General features: G+C 41.0%; 1 protein-coding gene across 8 annotated transcripts in view; it reads left to right on the top strand.

Moving 5' to 3' along the window:
- The first annotated feature begins 67 nt into the window (after positions 1–67).
- The window catches only part of AADACL3 (arylacetamide deacetylase like 3), a 189,498-nt gene continuing 171,324 nt past the window's right edge, over positions 68–18,241 (top strand). For 4 of the 8 annotated variants that reach the window (XM_042257455.1, XM_042257447.1, XM_042257456.1 and 1 more), the window contains exon 1: positions 68–258. The gene's annotated coding sequence lies outside the window, so the exon portion shown is untranslated. Of the gene's footprint in view, positions 259–7,128; positions 7,200–14,777; positions 16,255–18,241 lie in introns of all 8 variants that reach the window. The other 4 variants (XM_060396612.1, XM_060396611.1, XM_060396613.1 and 1 more) reach the window with 2 other exon arrangements.

Raw genomic sequence — 18,241 nt, 5'->3', positions numbered from 1 at the left:
GGCGGGAGCTATGGGCGGGGCCAGGAAGCGGGGCCAGGTCGTTTGCAGGGTGGGCGGGGCCGCGTCTGGCGTCTGGCAGCGGCGGCGACCCGGGCGAGAGTCTGGAACCGGCGGGAATCTGAGGCAGGGCTCGGGGCGGACTGTCCTGGGCCCGGTCCAGCACCCCGCCAGGCCTCTGCCCTGCCGGGAGCCTGTGGACACTGTCGCGCCTTCCACGTGACAGGGGACTCAATGACGTTGCCCTTTGGAGGCTTGGAGGTGCGTTCTGGTCTTTGGAGGTAAAGGAAGAGGAAGGCAATAGGAAGGGGCGCCGCTAGGCGGACAGCCGCCCTACGGAGCCGCCAGAATCCGCGGAGACCCTCCTGCCCCCCTCCTCACGGCCGACTGCAGGCCGAAGGGGTCCAGAGACCCCTGCACTCCGGCTCTGTTAGCGTGAGAGTCTGGAATCCTGACCGCCCCAGCCAGCCTGGCCATCCTGATTTCTGTTATCAGAGGATGTGGCAAGACATAGGCATGGGGGACACTTTACGTCAGAGGAAGTGGTTTTCTTGTTGCTGCAAAAAATTCCAGCAACCATGTCAGTACGTGCTTGGGGGAATGTGACGAAACTTTTAGTTTTAGGTCCACTCCCACAATTCATTATGGACCATAAGATATTCAACACAATTATCCTGAAATTTGAGCATAAATATAAAAACCTACCGGAGAAGGCGATGGCACCCCACTCCAGTACTCTTGCCTGGAAAATCCCATGGACGGAGGAGCCTGGTGGGCTGCAGTCCATGGGGTCGCGAAGAGTCGGAGACGACTGAGCGACTTCATTTTCATTTTTCACTTTCATGCATTGGAGAAGGAAATGGCAACCCACTCCAGTGTTCTTGCCTGGAGAATCCCAAGGACAGGGGAGCCTGGTGGGCTGCCGTCTATGGGGTCACACAGAGTTGGACACAACTGAAATGACTTAGTAGTAGTAGTAATATAAAAACCTACTTGTGATCTACAGTGTGCAAGTCAACATGGCCACCCAAAGAAATGGAAGTTTAGATTCATTTATTTAACTTTCTACCTGCCAAGCCCAAGTTAGGCAAGATGATTGTTCTCTTGGAGCTTTCATTATAGTAAGGGAGACATCATTAAATAGGAATATATTAGACAGTAGCATGTGCTGGAGGGTAACAGGTGCTACTTGGACTGGATGGTCTGCTCAGGGAAAGCCTCCAGGATAGTGTAGATAAACTGTAAGTAGTTAACCTCTGCCATAGTGCACCAAGGGATAAGACCCTCAACTTCCTGGCCAGTAATACCAATTGTCAGGTGCATCTGCTTTCGTAACTATCTTAGTAGTTTACATAGTAAGTGCTCTGGAAATGGTAGCTATTACTTGGATGATAGTAGTTTATGCAATAACCCTTGCTTTGCTAACTGTATTCTATGTGCTATGCTAGGCCTGGTGATACAGAAGAGAGAGTCTTTCCTCTTACAAGGAAAGCAGATATACTATACAGTTATGATAAAAACAGTAAATGCTGATGGAGGGTTGGGGGAGGGCAGGATGCCAAATTGTTAAGAGTTAAAAGGTAGGAAGGAAAAAGTAAAGGGTTTGGCAATGGCCGTTTGGAAGAACAACAGTACATTACGATTGTGAACTCCTAAAGGTTAGACCATATTTTATTGATAAATGTTTGTGACCTGTTAGACATAATGGGTGTGGAACTAGATTGCACAAAGTATTGGAGAACCATTTGGCCACCTTCTGCAGCCACAACAGCAAAGTTTCTTGTCCATTTTCTGCTGGGAATGAAAGAGCAATGTATCTCTAGTTATAATAGTAGCTAGGCAAAAATCCTTACCCACTTTGGGCTTCCCTTGTGGCTCAGTTGGTAAAGAATCCACCTGCAATGCAAGAGACCTGGGTTGGGAACATACCTTGGAGAAGGGAAAGGCTACCCACTCCAGTATTCTGACCTGGAGAATTCCCTGGACTGTTTAGTCCATGGGTTTGCAAAGAGCTGGACACGACTGAGTGACTTTCACTTTCACTTTGGAGGAAATACTTAAAACTTGAAATTAATGTCAGAAAGGTGGGATGATGTTTTTAAAAGTAATTCTTATAAAGCTTTCTTGTTAAATTAGATTTTCTTTTCAGAAAAAAATAGAGGGCTGGAGTACAAGAAACTCTTGATCAGGGCAGTGCTATCAAGCTGCTGTGTGAGTGGGGCTGATAATCTCTCTACTGCTCTTCTTTATCATGTTTAATGTGGTTACTGCTTCCTGTCATGTCTGCTACAAGACATCTACAATTTGGAAAGAAAGCAAAATAGGACATGTGGGAGTAAAAATGAAAAGACAACAGCTTATGAAATGCTAGAATGATGAATAGTTCTCAGAGGGACATTGGAGCAGTAAATTCTGACACTTCTTTCCCCAAATACAGCACTCTTCCTGAAAGTTTACTGTTTACAATGAAAGACACTGTTTAGTATGTTTCACAAATAATGATTGGGGGGGGGTTCATTAATGGTTAAATAATTAGATTTTAAAACATAATAGAACAAAGACCAAAAGTCAACTTGGAATTACTGAAAGGATGATGAATTAAGTTATCAATTTTCTTATCTGCTTTTAGTTGAGCATAAGAGACTTGATGCTATAATGAAAACAAATTAAGATTTTTAAAGAGTGAGCAGTGAATATCAAGTTGTGAAGCTTCATGTCTACATATCTCTGTATATCTTCAGAGATTATCATAGAGAGAAGACAGGAAAAGTAGAGAGGGAGAGAAGAAAAAGCAGATAGCAGACAAGTAGTAAGACCTGAGAAAGGGAAGAAGAAAGAAAGAAAAAGGAGAGAAAAAGAAGTGTTTGGGGAGAGAAACCAATTTGAATGCCTGCCTTGCCCAGATTTCTCCTCAGCAATGTCAACCACATGGCCCTGCCACTCTGGCTTTTTGTGGTTGCCCAGGACTGGGTACTTGACTCAAAGGCAATCAACCTGCAGATTGGGTAATAGCCTGTGGGAGCCTGGTACAAAATTTTGTTACTGGTTCTTCTTTTGATGACTGGAATGCAAGACAGCCAATTAAGTTAACAGTTCAAAGTAGTTCACAGGAAGGGTAGAAGCTGAAAGATGGTTAAGTAAGGTAGTAAGCAGAAGCCATGATATGGCCCAGAGAGGAGTGCAAGTGGCAGGAACTCTAGAAGCAGAGGAGCAGATGACTGATGCTGAACGGTGCAAGATAACCCACCTAGTCATTAAAGGATACTTTATACAGGATGCTAACTAATAGCCTCCTAGCTTCCCAACTTAAATTCTTTGAGGCCTACTGCCAGGGTGAACTAAAGCTATGTGGTGAGAGAAGTCCTCCCCAAGTACAGGCAATCAAGCTATAAATTTTTTGAGAATTTAAAGATGATGATTATAATAATATCAGGCTGCTTGTCATTAGCACCAAGATCTGACACTTCTAAGCAATGTTAGTGGTAAAATACTTCTTAGAAAAATCTTAATGTTGGTCTAAATTGTAAACAATTGCTCCAGTCACTGGTGAGTATTAATATGTAATATATACCTTAGCTCTAGGTTAGCACATTTAACTTATGTGTGTTCTGTGCTTAGTCACTCAGTCGTGTCCAACTCTTTGTGACCCCATGGACTGTAGTTCACCAGGTTCCTCTGTCCATGAAATTCTCCAGACAAGTCTGTCACCATGCCCTTCTCCAGAGGATCTTCCCAACCCAGGGATAAAACCTGGGTCTCCCACGTTGCAGGCAGATTCTTTACCATCTAAGCCACCAGCGAAGCCCACATTTAACTTACTTATCCTTTATTTATTTTTTTTTAAAGAAAGTCTTCTACATAGAAGTTAATTTGAAGAATTCTCCACTGTCCAGTATTTGTAGACCTCGTTTATGTCAGTTATAAATTCATTGTGGTTCAAACTGTTTTCCAGCACTGTTTCTGTCTCTAACTCCTGAGGTAATAATCCTTGCATTTAAACAACAGGTTTGAAGTAAGCAACAACAGCTCAATGATTATAAAGTTAAAGTAACAGAACTCAAGTTGTGTCATTGTGAGTGACCACTTGGAATTTTTGTGTGTGAAATGTATAGGGTATCATGTCATCTGCAAACAGTGATGGTTTTACTTCTTCTTTTCCTACTTGGATTTCCTTTATTTATTTTTCTTCTCTGATTATTGTGAGTAGGACATTCAAGATTATGTTAAATAAAAAGGATGAGAGTGGACATCATTGTCTTGTTCCTTATCTTAGAGGAATTGTTTTCAGCTTTTCACCATTAAGTATGATCTTTGCTCTGTGTTTGTCATGTATGGCCTTTATTATATTGAGATCTGTCTGCTTGCTTTCTGAAAAATTTTTATCATAAATCGATGTTGAATTTTGTCAAAAGCTTTTCATGTGTCTATTGAGATGATCATATGGTTTTTATTCTTCAATTTGTTAATGTGGTATATCACATTGATTGATTGGTGGATTTTGAAAAATCCTTGTATTCCTGAGGTAAATCCCACATGATCATGGTGTATGATCTTTTTAATATAAAGAAATAAAACTTTAATAAAGAAATAAAATGAATCTAAATAGGAAAGAAATAAAACAGTTTCTATTTGCAGATGACATAAACTGTAAATAATAATGAGAAGGAAATGGCAACCCACTCCAGTATTCTTGCCAAGAGAATCCTGTAGACAGAGGAGCCTGGTGGGCTGCTGTCTATGGGGTCACACAGAGTCGGACATGACTGAAGTGACTTAGAATTCATGCATGCATTGGAGAAGGAAATGGCAACCCACTCCAGTATTCTTGCCTGGAGTATCCCAGGGACAGACTAGCCTGGTGGGCTGCCATCTATGGGGTCGTACAGAGTCAGACATGACTGAAGTGACTTAGCAGCAGTGGCAGCATTAAATAATAAAATCCTAATGATGCCACCAGAAAACTATTAGAGCTAATCAATGAATTTGGTAAAATTGCATAGTTGCATCTCTATACACTAACAATGAAGTACAGAGAGAGGAAAAGGAAACAATCCCATTTACTGTCACATATAAAAGGATAAAATACATAGAAATGAACCTAAGTAAGGAGGCAAAAGATCTGTACTCTGAAAACTAGAAGACACTGATGAAAGATATTGAAGACAACACAAACAGATGGACAGATATACCATATTCTTGGATTGGAAGAATCAATATTGTTAAAATAATACTACTCAAGCAATCTACAGATTCAATCCAATCCCTATAGAAGTGGCAATGTCATTTTTCACAGAACTAGAACAAATAATTAAAATTTTTTTGTGTGGAAACATAACCCTAAATAGCCAAAACAATCTGGAGAAAGAACAGAGCTGGAGAAATCACATGTCCTAACTTTAGGCTATATTACAAAGCTACAGTGATCAAACAGTATGGTACTGGCACAAGAACAGACACATATCGATGGAACAGGGTAGAGAGCCCAGAGATAAACTCATACACTTAACGGTCAATTGATCTATGACAAAGGCAGTAAGAATATACAATGGGAAAACAATCTCTTCAATATGTGATGCTGGGAAAACTGAACAGCTACCTGTAAAAGAATGAAATTAGAACATTCTCTAATACCATATACAAAAATAAATTCAAAGTAGATTAAAGACCTAAGTGTAAGACTGAATACTATAAAACTCCTAGAAGAAAACATAGGCAGAACACTCTTTAACATGAATTGCAGGACTGTTTTTGGATCCATCTCCTGAAATAAAGGAAATAAAAACAGTTGTGACCTAATTAAACTTAAAAACTTTTGCACAGCAAAGGAAATTATCAGTAAAATGAAAAGACAGCCTACTGAATGAGAGAAAATATTTGCAAGTGATATGATAAGTAAGGGATTAATATCTAGCATATATAAACAGATCATATAACTCAACATCAAAAAAAAAAAAAAAGAACCAAATAGACATTTTCCCAAAGAGGAAATACAGATGGCCAACAGGCATGTGTAAAAATGTTCAGCATCACTAATCATCAGGGAAATGCAAAGCAAAGCCACAATGAGATAACACCTGTGATTTTATTTAATCATGCATTTTAAGCCTTTGACATTTTTGACAAACTTCCCAAAATCAAATTCTAAATGAAGTTTTTTGACCGTAAACTAACTTTGGGAATTTATCACAGAGCCCCAGAATATATCAAGAGATTTCTTTTCTTATAAACAGAGAGACATTAAATTAATTAGGCTTACTTGAGATGTTAAATTACATGGCAAGTGTTGTCAAGTAAGACGTGATGTTTGATTTTTGGGGGTTATCAGTTCAGTTCAGTCGCTCAGTCGTGTGCGACTCTTTGCGACCCCATGAATTGCAGCATGCCAGGCCTCCCAGTCCATCACCATCTCCCGGAGTTCACTCAGACTCACGTCCATCGAGTCTGTGATGCCATCCAGCCATCTTATCCTGGGTCGTCCTCTTCTTCTCCTGCCCCCAATCTCCCCCAGCATCAGAGTCTTTTCCAATAAGTCAACTCTTCACATGAGGTGTCCAACATACTGGAGATTCAGCTTCAGCATCATTCCTTCCAAAGAAATACCAGGGTTGATCTCCTTCAGAATGGACTGATTGGATCTCCTTGCAGTCCAAGGGACCCTCAAGAGTCTTCTCCAACACCACAGTTCAAAAGCATCACTCTTCGGTGCTCAGCCTTCTTCACAGTCCAACTCTCACATCCATACATGACCACAGGAAAAACCATAGCCTTGACTAGGCGGACCTTAGTCGGCAAAGTAATATCTCTGCTTTTGAATATACTATCTAGGTTGGTCATAACTTTCCTTCCAAGGAGTAAGCATCTTTTAATTTCATGGCTGCAGTCACCATCTGCAGTATTTGTGTATAAATAATATATATATTATTCATGTAAGTGTTATAGAAATTACATGAGATTCTGAGAAATCTGATATGTCCTGGTATAATGTTATCAGTTAAATTCCAGTTATCATCTTAAAATGTTGTGTATCTCAGAAATAACCATTTTTTCCAATTGTATCTAAATAGACTCTTGTTAATAGACTCTTATTAAGTCCTTAACAGTGGATATTTTAAAATCTTTTGTTATTTACAGTTATTGTTTTACTCTGATGCCTTCCTGAAAACTTGCAAGCAACTATGATCGAAAATTGCTTGTCCTCAAAGGTTAGTGGAAAGGACCTTGATGAATACTTTAAAATATGCAATTCTGATAACTTTTAAGATCGTGCCATTGAACTGGATGTAAATTTCCAGAACTCAAGTAGGGAAATTGATGGATTCTTAAAACTGCAAACCTAATATCAAAATCAGTTCAGTTCAGTTGCTCAGTCGTGGCAGACTCTTTGCGACCCCATGAATCACAGCATGTCAGGCCTCCCTGTCCATCACCAACTCCCGGAGTTCACCCAAATTCATGTGCATCGAGTCAGTGATGCCATCCAGCCATCTCATCCTCTGTCGTCCCCTTCTCCTCCTGCCCCCAATCCCTCCCAGCATCAGGGTCTTTTCCAGTGAGTCAACTCCAGGTATTGGAATTTCATCTTCAGCATCAGTCCTTCCAATGAGCACCCAGGACTGATCTCCTTTAGGATGGACTGGTTGGATCTCCTTGCAGTGCAAGGGACTTTCAAGAGTCTTCTCCAAAACCGCAATTCAAAAGCATCAATTCTTCGGTGCTCAGCTTTCTTTCACAGTCCAGCTCTCATATCCATACATGGCCACTGGAAAACCATAGCCTTGACTAGATGGACATTTATTGGCAAAGTAATGTCCCTGCTTTTGACTATGTTATCTAGGTTGGTCATAACTTTCCTTCCAAGGAGTAAGCATCTTTTAATGTCATGGCTGCAGTCACCATCTGCAGTGATTTTGGAGCCCCAAAAAATAAAGTCTGACACTGTTTCCACTGTTTCCCCACCGATTTGCCATGAAGTGATGGGACCAGATGCCATGATCTTCGTTTTCTGAATGTTGAGCTTTAAGCCAACTTTTTCACTCTCCACTTTCACTTTCCTCAAGAGGCTTTTTCGTTCCTCTTCACTTTCTGCCATAAGGGTGGTGTCATCTGCATATCTGAGGTTATTGATATTTCTCCCAGCAATCTTGATTCCAGTTTGTGCTTCTTCCAGCCTAGCGTTTCTCATGATGTACTCTGCATATAAGTTAAATAAGCAGGGTGACAATATACCGCCTTGACGTACTCCTTTTCCTATTTGGAACCAGTCTGTTGTTCCATGTCCAGTTCTAACTGTTGCTTCCTGACCTGCATACAGATTTCTCAAGAGGCAGGTCAGGTGGTCTGGTATCCCCATGTCTTGAAGAATTTTGCACAGTTGATTGTGATCCACACAGTCAAAGGCTTTGGCATAGTCAATAAAGCAGAAATAGATGTTTTTTTCTGGAACTCTCTTGGTTTTTCGATGATCCAGCAGATATTGGCAATTTGATCTCTGGTTCCTTTGCCTTTTCTAAAACCAGCTTGAACATCTGGAAGTTCAGGGTTCATGTATTGCTGAAGCCTGGCTTGGAGAATTTTGAGCATTCCTTTACTAGTGTGTGAGATGAGTGCAATTGTGCGGTAGTTTGAGCATTCTTTGGCATTGGCTTCCTTTGGGATTGGAATGAAAACTGACCTTTTCCAGTCCTGTGGCCACTGCTGAGTTTTCCAAATGTGCTGGCATATTGAGTGCAGTACTTTCACAGCATCATCTTTCAGGATTTGAAATAGCTCAACTGGAATTCCATCACTTCCACCAGCTTTGTTTGTAGTGATGCTTTCTAAGGCCCATTTGACTTCACATTCCAGAATGTCTGGCTGTAGGTGAGTGATCACACCATTGTGATAATCTGGGTCATGAGGATCTTTTCCATACAGTTCTTCTGTATATTCTTGCCACCTCTTCTTAATATCTTCTGTTTCTGTTAGGTTCATACCATTTCTGTCCTTTATTGAGCCCATCTTTGCATGAAATGTTCCCTTGGTATCTCTAATTTTCTTGAAGAGATCTCTAGTCTTTCCCATTCTGTTGTTTTCCTCTATTTCTTTGCGTTGATTGCTGAGGAAAGCTTTCTTATCTCTCCTTGCTATTCTTTGGAACTCTGCATTCAGATGCTTATATCTTTTCTTTTCTCCTTTGCTTTTCACTTCTCTTCTTTCCACAGCTATTTGTAAGGCCTCCTCAGACAACCATTTGCTTTGTTGTATTTCTTTTCCATGAGGATGGTCTTCATCCCTGTCTCCTGTACAATGTCACGAACCTCATTCCATAGTTCATCAGGCACTCTGTCTATCAGTTCTGGTCCCTGAAATCTATTTCTCACTTCCACTGTATAATCATAAGGGATTTGATTTAGGTCATACCTGAATGGTCTAGTGGTGTTCCCCACTTTCTTCAATTTAAGTCTGAATTTGGCAATAAGGAGTTCATGATCTAAGCGACAGTCAGCTCCCAGTCTTATTTTTGCTGACTGTATAGAGCTTCTCCATCTTTGGCTGCAAAGAATATAATCAATCTGATTTCGGTGTTGACCCTCTGGTGATGTCCATGTGTAGAGTCTTCTCTTGTGTTGTTGGAAGAGGGTGTTTGTTATGACCAGGGACCCTTGAGGAGGATGAAGGGCCAAAATTTTTTTTCTACATTGCTTTGTTTTAGTCACAGAAGATATTTTTTCTTAAACTCTGAGTTGTTATGACAACAACTATTTTGCCGATCAGTTCAGTTCAGTTCAGTCGCTCAGTTGTGTGCAACTCTTTGCGACTCCATGAATCGCAGCATGCCAGGCCTCCCTGTCCATCACCAACTCCTGGAGTTCACTCAGATTCATGTCCATCGAGTCAGTGATGCCATCCAGCCATCTCATCCTCTGTCTTCCCCTTCTCCTCCTGCTCCCAATCCCTCCCAGCATCAGAGTCTTTTCCAATGAGTCAACTCTTCGCATGAGGTGGCCAAAGTACTGGAGTTTCAGCTTTAGCATCATTCCTTCCAAAGAAATCCCAGGGCTGATCTCCCTCAGAATGGACTGGTTGGATCTCCTTGCAGTCCAAGGGACTCTCAAGAATTTTCTCCAACACCACAGTTCAAAAGCATCAGTTCTTCGGTGCTCAGCCTTCTTCACAGTCCAACTCTCACATCCATACATGACTACTGGAAAAGCCATAGCCTTGACTAGACGGACCTTAGTCAGACAATTTGGAGTTTAAGAAAAAATGTCTTGTGTGACTAAAATAAAGCAATGTAGAAAAGAAGTTTGGCCCTTCATCCTCCTCAAGGGCCCTGGTCTACTTATCACCCTACCTAAAAATAAGCTCCCTCATACCAAGGCTTTGACTGGAATGTCATGTTTGAGAAGAACATAGACTCAGGTATGACCAGATAGATTTAAGGAAGTAAGGTTGACTTTAAAAAGCCAAAAAAGATCACTTTGAAAATCCAGCTTGTATCTTGTTTATAGGATTCCCACATCACAGTGAGTGAGGGAGGTCACTACCTGGTAGGGCAGGAACCTCAGAATATTTGGGGGACCTTAGGAAGAGAGGAATTCACCCAAATCATATTTGTTGTAAGCAAAGTCTTTTTTTTAATTTTTATTTTTACTTTATTTTACTTTACAATACTGTATTGGTTTTGCCATACATTGACATGATTCCACCCTGGGTGTACATGCGTTCCCAAACATGAACCCCCCTCCCACCACCCTCCCCATAACATCTCTCTGGGTCATCACCGTGCACCAGCCCCAAGCATGCTGTATCCTGCGTCGGACATAGACTGGCGATTCGATTCTTACATGATAGTATACATGTTACAATGCCATTCTCCCAAATCATCCCACCCTCTCCCTCTCCCTCTGAGTCCAAAAGTCCATTATACACATCTGTGTCTTTTTTGCTGTCTTGCATACAGGGTCGTCATTGCCATCTTTCTAAATTCCATATATATGTGTTAGTATACAGTATTGGTGTTTTTCTTTCTGGCTCACTTCACTCTGTATAATCGGCTCCAGTTTCATCCATCTCATTAGAACTGATTCAAATGTATTCTTTTTAATGGCTGAGTAATACTCCATTGTGTATATGTACCACAGCTTTCTTATCCATTCATCTGCTGATGGACATCTAGGTTGTTTCCATGTCCTGGCTATTATAAACAGTGCTGCGATGAACATTGGGGTACATGTGTCTCTTTCAATTCTGGTTTCCTTGGTGTGTATGCCCAGCAGTGGGATTGCTGGGTCATAAGGTAGTTCTATTTGCAATTTTTTAAGGAATCTCCACACTCTTCTCCAAAGTGGCTGTACTAGTTTGCATTCCCACCAACAGTGTAGGAGGGTTCCCTTTTCTCCACACCCTCTCCAGCATTTATTGCTTGCAGATTTTTGGATCGCAGCCATTCTGACTGGTGTGAAGTGGTACCTCATTGTGGTTTTGATTTGCATTTCTCTAATAATGAGTGATGTTGAGCATCTTGTCGTGTGTTTGTTAGCCATCCGTATGTCTTCTTCGGAGAAATGTCTATTTAGTTCTTTGGCCCATTTTTTGATTGGGTCTGGAATTGAGCTGCAAGTTGCTTGTATATTTTTGAGATTAGTTGTTTGTCAGTTGCTTCATTTGCTATTATTTTCTCCCATTCAGAAGGCTGTCTTTTCACCTTGCTTATATTTTCCTTTGTTGTGCAGAAGCTTTTAATTTTAATTAGATCCCATTTGTTTATTTTTGCTTTTATTTCCAGAATTCTGGGAGGTGGATCATAGAGGATCCTGCTGTGATTTATGTCGGAGAGTGTTTTGTAGGCAAAGTCTTGTGATGACTCCTTGACTTGGCTTACTAGCCTTGAGAAGCTTTTAAAAGTCCAATCTAAGATTGCTTATGAAAAGTTTCAGCAAAGAATATTTGGAAGACCCTTGGTCAGTGTTGCTGCTCTTGTATAACAAATCAGGCTAAATCTAGTGAGATTAGACTTATTTTGCCAAACAGATTTGTCTTACTTTAGACAGAAAAATTATCAGTGCCATAAAAAGTCGCACATCTGTTTGGATATTAGATTCTAACCCTGTTCATTGTCTTTGAGGTTTTAGTCCCTACCTGTAAACTGTACTGGTTCCTGAATTCTTCAGATTTCCTCAACACCTGGCTACAACTCTCCAAATTATTATTTTCACTTTTTTTCCCCCAACTTTCTTGTCGGGAGCTGCGTTAGGCATTACTGACAAAATGGAGGCACAGCCCCAACCCCCTCTCCTCATCTCGCAGGCACAGTCTTGGGATGAAGGAGTTAGACCTTGTGATTCTGACTTGTTCTTTCCCTTCATTGGTTGAGTTGGCCGGAAAGAATGTTAAGGTGCTTGAGAGAAGCATGAGAAAGCACAAAGCCTTCTGCAGTGCCCAGAAAATAATCTATAAAGTAACCATTGACATTTGTTCAAGGATCTTTACAAAAAATGTCCCAGGATGAGCATGTAGGCCTCAGCTTGAGGCCATGGGAAGGATTGTTATCTGAGATCTGTTTGTGAGGGAAATATTTATGGCAACAGAAGTTTGCTGAGTTTCAGTTCAGTTCAGTCGCTCAGTCATGTCCGACTCTTTGTGACCCCATGAATCGCAGCACGCCAGGCTTCCCTGTCCATCACCAACACCCGGAGTTCACTCAGATTCACATCCATCGAGTCAGTGATGCCATTCAGCTATCTCATCCTCTGTTGTCCCCTTCCCCTCTGCCCCCAATCCCTCCTAGCATCAGAGTCTTTTCCAATGAGTCAACTCTTCACATGAGGTGGCCAAAGTACTGGAGTTTCAGCTTTAGCATCATTCCTTCCAAAGAAATCCCAGAGCTGATCTCCTTCAGAATGGACTGGTTGGATCTCCTTGCAGTCCAAGGGACTTTCAAGAGTCTTTTCCAACACCACAGTTCAAACGCATCAATTCTTCGGTGCTCAGCCTTCTTCACAGTCCAACTCTCACATCCATACATGACCACAGGAAAAACCATAGCCTTGACTAGATGGACCTTAGTCGGCAAAGTTATGTCTCTGCTTTTGAATATGCTATTTAGGTTGGTCATAACTTTTCTTCCAAGGAGTAAGTGTCTTTTAATTTCATGGCTGCAGTCACCATCTGCAGTGATTTTGGAGCCCCCCAAAATAAAGTCTGACACTGTTGATGGGACCAGATGCCATGATCTTCGTTTTCTGAATGTTGAGCGTTAAGCCAACTTTTCACTCTCCACTTTCACTTTCATCAAGAGGCTTTTAGTTCCTCTTCACTTTCAGCCATAAGGGTGGTGTCATCTGCATATCTGAGGTTATTGATATTTCTCCCGGCAATCCTGATTCCAGCTTGTTTCTTTCAGTCCAGCGTTTCTCATGATGTACTCTGCATGTAAGTTAAATAAGCAAGGTGACAATATACAGCCTTGACGTACTCCTTTTCCTATTTGGAACCAGTCTGTCGTTCCATGTCCAGTTCTAACTGTTTCTTCCTGACCTGCATACAGATTTCTCAAGAGGCAGGTCAGGTGGTCTGGTATTCCCATGTCTTGAAGAATTTTCCACAGTTTATTGTGATCCACACAGTCAAAGGCTTTGGCATAGTCAATAAAGCAGAAATAGATGTTTTTCTGGAACTCTCTTGCTTTTTCCATGATCCAGCGGATGTTGGCAATTTGATCTCTGGTTCCTCTGCCTTTTCTAAAGCCAGCTTGAACATTGCTGAGTTTAGGGTTTAGGAATAATTAAGAATAGCTAGAAGCCTTTTTAGGAGATAGTGGTCTTACGATGCTAGGGGCAAAGAGGATTTAGAAAGATCAGAAATAAACTGAGGAATGTAGCATGAGTTAGAATGTAATCATAAGTTAAGTATAGGACACATAAGAGAAAGTAGATAATAGTAAAGGCGATTCTGAGAGAATCGCTGAAGCAAGAACTCTGTTTGAAGGGCAACAGTGATTTCTGGAGACAGTAAATCCGGGTGGGGGAAACTGAAAATAATGCTGACGTAATGCTTTTGTCAAAGTATAAAAGAGAACCTGAAGCTTGAAATAAACATGTAGTTCCGTACTATGTGTCCGAGGCTACATCATCATCTGCTGACACCGCTCACCCCTTCAGGCTGATTTCCTGGCTGCTGGAGCTGGACTCTGGCACTTTCTAACTTGGAATCACTAAGTGCTCTTTTCCCAGAGCACTGCAAACTAGGTGAATTGGTTATAAATTTAAGAGAAATCACTTCAACAGATGTGATGTATGGACATCCTTCATGCCTGCTGCTTTGGGGTCACTCAGAAAGTTTACCAGGACATCCAACACCAACTTAGTCATTCCAGGAAATTCATCAAAAATTGTCACTGCCATCCTTACTTTGAAGAAAAGATGGGGTTTACTGAAAGAAACCCCATATTTAGATATATTCTCTAATGCTTGGTCTCCAGACTAAAAAAATTGGTTTGTAAGTTTTCTCCTATCATTAAACTTTGTTTTTAAAATTTCTATAGGAATACCTTTTATTCAATACCTGATTGCTTGCACCACACACAGAGGCCATGTTTAGGTGGAAACCTGCAACATTGCCTCCTTAGATGAAACACAATTGTTTAACTGGACTGACTATTCATAAGAGACTGAAAGAAGATATGGGACATTGTAATTAGATATATTCTTTTCTGCTTTTTCCAATTTATGTTGTTTTTTTTTTTTTACCCTTTGACTTGATCTCTTACGTCACAATATCTAACTCAAATCTTTCTGCAGCTTCAAACTCAGCCTTAATACATGAAACTTCCTGAAGATAAAGTTTCAAATGAGAAATGGAAGAAAATCAGAATGTCGCCTCAAAATATGCTTCTTTGACATGAAAATTATTTGAGCTGAAGGCAATTAAGAAGCATCAAAGCTAGATAAAGCTGCTCCTTTCTTCCTAAAGGCAATATGTAAATTCTCCTTTTGCTGGAGACAGACTCTTATCAACTCAGAGATGCACCAGAGAAATCTGCAAGCAAACTTAACTCCATTAGTTTCCTCACATATATTTACCTTCCTTTGGCTTGCCACCCTTGGAAGCCTAAAACCACTGTCCTCTGTTCTGCCATTTCTGTTCAAATTTATTGCTCTTTGTTGAAAATGCTACATATGTCACACCTCTAAGCAAGTATCTATCCATCCTCAGGGCAGCCTGATGCCTCAGGGAGGCTGACGTCACCTTCAGCTCCAGAGATAGTCCTAATTGGTCCAAGACAATCAGTATCAGCATTACGTGGGGACGTACAAGAAATACAGATCATCAGGCTCCATGCCGGACCTACTGAATCAGAAACTGGGGATGGGACCCTGTGATATGTGTTTAAATAAATCTTCCAGGGGATTCTGATGCTACAGACTAAAACAAAACATTGTCATTTATTGGAATTGGTCCAGGAATAGACATTTGATCTAGCTCTTTCTAATGAGACATGACATCTGCTAGGAGAGCTTCTGAAAAAAAATGTCCTTTCTCTGAAGTGAAAATCAAAGGGAGTCATCTTTTTATCTTCCTCTGAGAATTGTGCCTGGATGCTTAGAAATACTGCTGTCATATTTCTACAAGACTAGCAATGACATAACACCAAGAATGGCACAGCAGAGACATGGAAAAAAGTCTGGATTCTTAACATTATTGAACTGCAGCCTGTCCTAAAACTTAGTCTAAGGCTATGGTTTTTCCTGTGGTCATGTATGGATGTGAGAGATGGACTGTGAAGAAGGCTGAGTGCCGAAGAATTGATGCATTTGAACTGTGGTGTTGGAGAAGACTCTTGAGGGTCCCTTGGACTGCAAGGAGAGCCAACCAATCCATTCTGAAGGAGATCAGCCCTGGGATTTCTTTGGAAGGAATGATGCTAAAGCTGAAGCTCCAGTATGTTGGCCACCTCATGAGAAGAGTTGACTCATTGGAAAAGACTCTGATGCTGGGAGAGATTGGGGGCAGGAGGAGAAGGGGACGACCCAGGATGAGATGGCTGGATGGCATTACGGACTCGATGGACGCGAGTCTGAGTGAACTCCGGGAGATGGTGATGGACAGGGAGGCCTGGCGTGCTGCGATTCATGGGGTCGCAAAGAGTTGGACACGACTGAGCGACTGAACTGAACTGAACTGAGACTTCTGGCTGAGTCAAGAAATACTCATGTGGTTAAAAATAATTTGAATCACGGTTTCTGTTGGTTGCTGTCAAAAGTATCCTATAATGTGGTAAGTTAGATTTGTTAATATTTTATTTTGGATTTTAAAATTTATATTCCTTGGTGAAAATGACCCAAGATTTATTTTATTTTTGCTAGCATTGTTAGTTTTTACTTATTATTTTTTATTATTTGTTTGGTTGCACCATGTCTTCATTGCTATGCGAGGGCTTTCCCTAGTTATGGTGAGCAGGGTCTATTCTTTGTTAGGGTGCACGGGGTTCTCACTGTGGTGGCTTCTCTTGTTGCTAAGCGTAGGCTCCAGGCCCATGGGTTTCAGTAGTTGTAGCATACAGGCTCAGTAGTTCTGGCTCTTGGGCTCTAGTGTGTGGGCTTAGTAACTCCAAGGCATTTGAAATCTTCCTGGAGCAGGGATTGAACCATGTCCCCTTCGTTGGTAGGCAGATTCTTACCCACTCTGCCTGCAGGGAAGTCCACATAGTCACTTTTTAGAGTCAGGATAAACTTCTTAAAAAAGTAAATTGGGAAGCTTGTCATAGTTTTTATTATCTGAATGATTTAAATAACTCAGAAATTATCTGTTCTTTAAAATATATTGGACTCTCTGGTAAAACAGTCTCAACTAGTGCTTTTTTGAAGTTAGAACTTTTGCTACATTTTTAAGTTCTCTAATTATTAGGCTAATTTTCACTCTTAAAGAGTCAATATTAGTTATTTATATCTTTCTAAAATATGTCTATTTCATGTGAAAGTAAGTGAAAGTGAAAGTGAATTTGCTCAGTCGTGTCCAACTCTTTGCGACCCCGTGGACTGTAGCCCACCAGTGAATCTCCTCCATCCATGGGATTCCAATTTATTGGCATATGTTGGAAATTTTATAATTTTGGTCCATTTTTGGGTATATTCACTTTCTCACTGTATATATTTTTATTTCCTCTTCCTTTTTTCTTGGTTCTGCTAACTAATGGTTTTTATGTTGTAGTATTTAACAACAAAACAAAATTACAGTTTTATTAGGTTTATGTGGTTTTCCTATGCTTGCCAGTTCATTAATTTCTACTTTTACTTAGTTTCCCCTATTCTCTGTTGGTTTTAGTTTGATCTTTTATTGTTGTTGTCATGTCTGAGTCTTGGCGACCCCATGGACTGAAGCATGCGAGGCTTCCCTGTTCTTTATCATTTCCCAGAGCTTGCTCAAACTCATGTCATTGAATCAGTGATGCCATCCAACTGTCTCATCCTCTGTCGTCCACTTCTCCTTCTGCCTTCGATCTTTCCCAGCATCGGTGTCTTTTCTAATGAGCTGGCTCTTTGCATCAGTTGGCCAAAGTATTGGAGATTCAACTTCAGCATTAGTCCTTCCAATGAATATTCAGGATTGATTTCCTTTAGGATCGACTGGTTTGATCTCCTTATTGTCTGAGGGACTCTCAAGAGTCCAATACCACAGTTCAAAAACATCAATTCTTCAGTACTCAGCCTTCTTTATGGTCCAGTTCTCACATCCATACATGTGTACAGGAAAAACCATAGCTTTGACTATATGGACCTTTGTCAAAGTAACGTCTCTGCTTTTTAGTATGCTGTCTAGGATGGTCATAGCTTTTCTTCCAAGGGACAAGCGTCTTAATTTCATAGCTGCAGTCACCATCGGCAGTGATTTTGGAGCCCAAGAAAATAAAATCTGTCACTGTTTCCATTGTTTCCCCATCTATTTGCCACGAAGTGATGGGATCAGATGCCATGATCTTCGTTTTTTGAATGTGAGTTTTAAGCCAGCTTTTCACTCTCCTCTTTCACTTTCATCAAGAGGCTCTTTAGTTCCTCTTCACTTTCTGCCATAAGGGTGGTGTAGTCTGCATATCTGAGGTTATTGATATTTCTCCCAGCAATCTTGATTCCAGCTTGTGCTTCATCCAGCCTGGGGAGTATGCAGTCCATGGAATTATCCAGATCAGAATACTGGAGTGAGTAGCCTTTCCCTTCTCCAGGGGATCTTCACAACCCCAGGAATCAAACCCAGGTCTCCCACATTG

This window comes from Ovis aries, chromosome 12 (genome assembly GCF_016772045.2).
Source record: "Ovis aries strain OAR_USU_Benz2616 breed Rambouillet chromosome 12, ARS-UI_Ramb_v3.0, whole genome shotgun sequence".
NCBI classification, from domain to species: Eukaryota; Metazoa; Chordata; class Mammalia; order Artiodactyla; family Bovidae; genus Ovis; species Ovis aries.
This window is presented reverse-complemented; position numbering and strand designations above follow the sequence as displayed.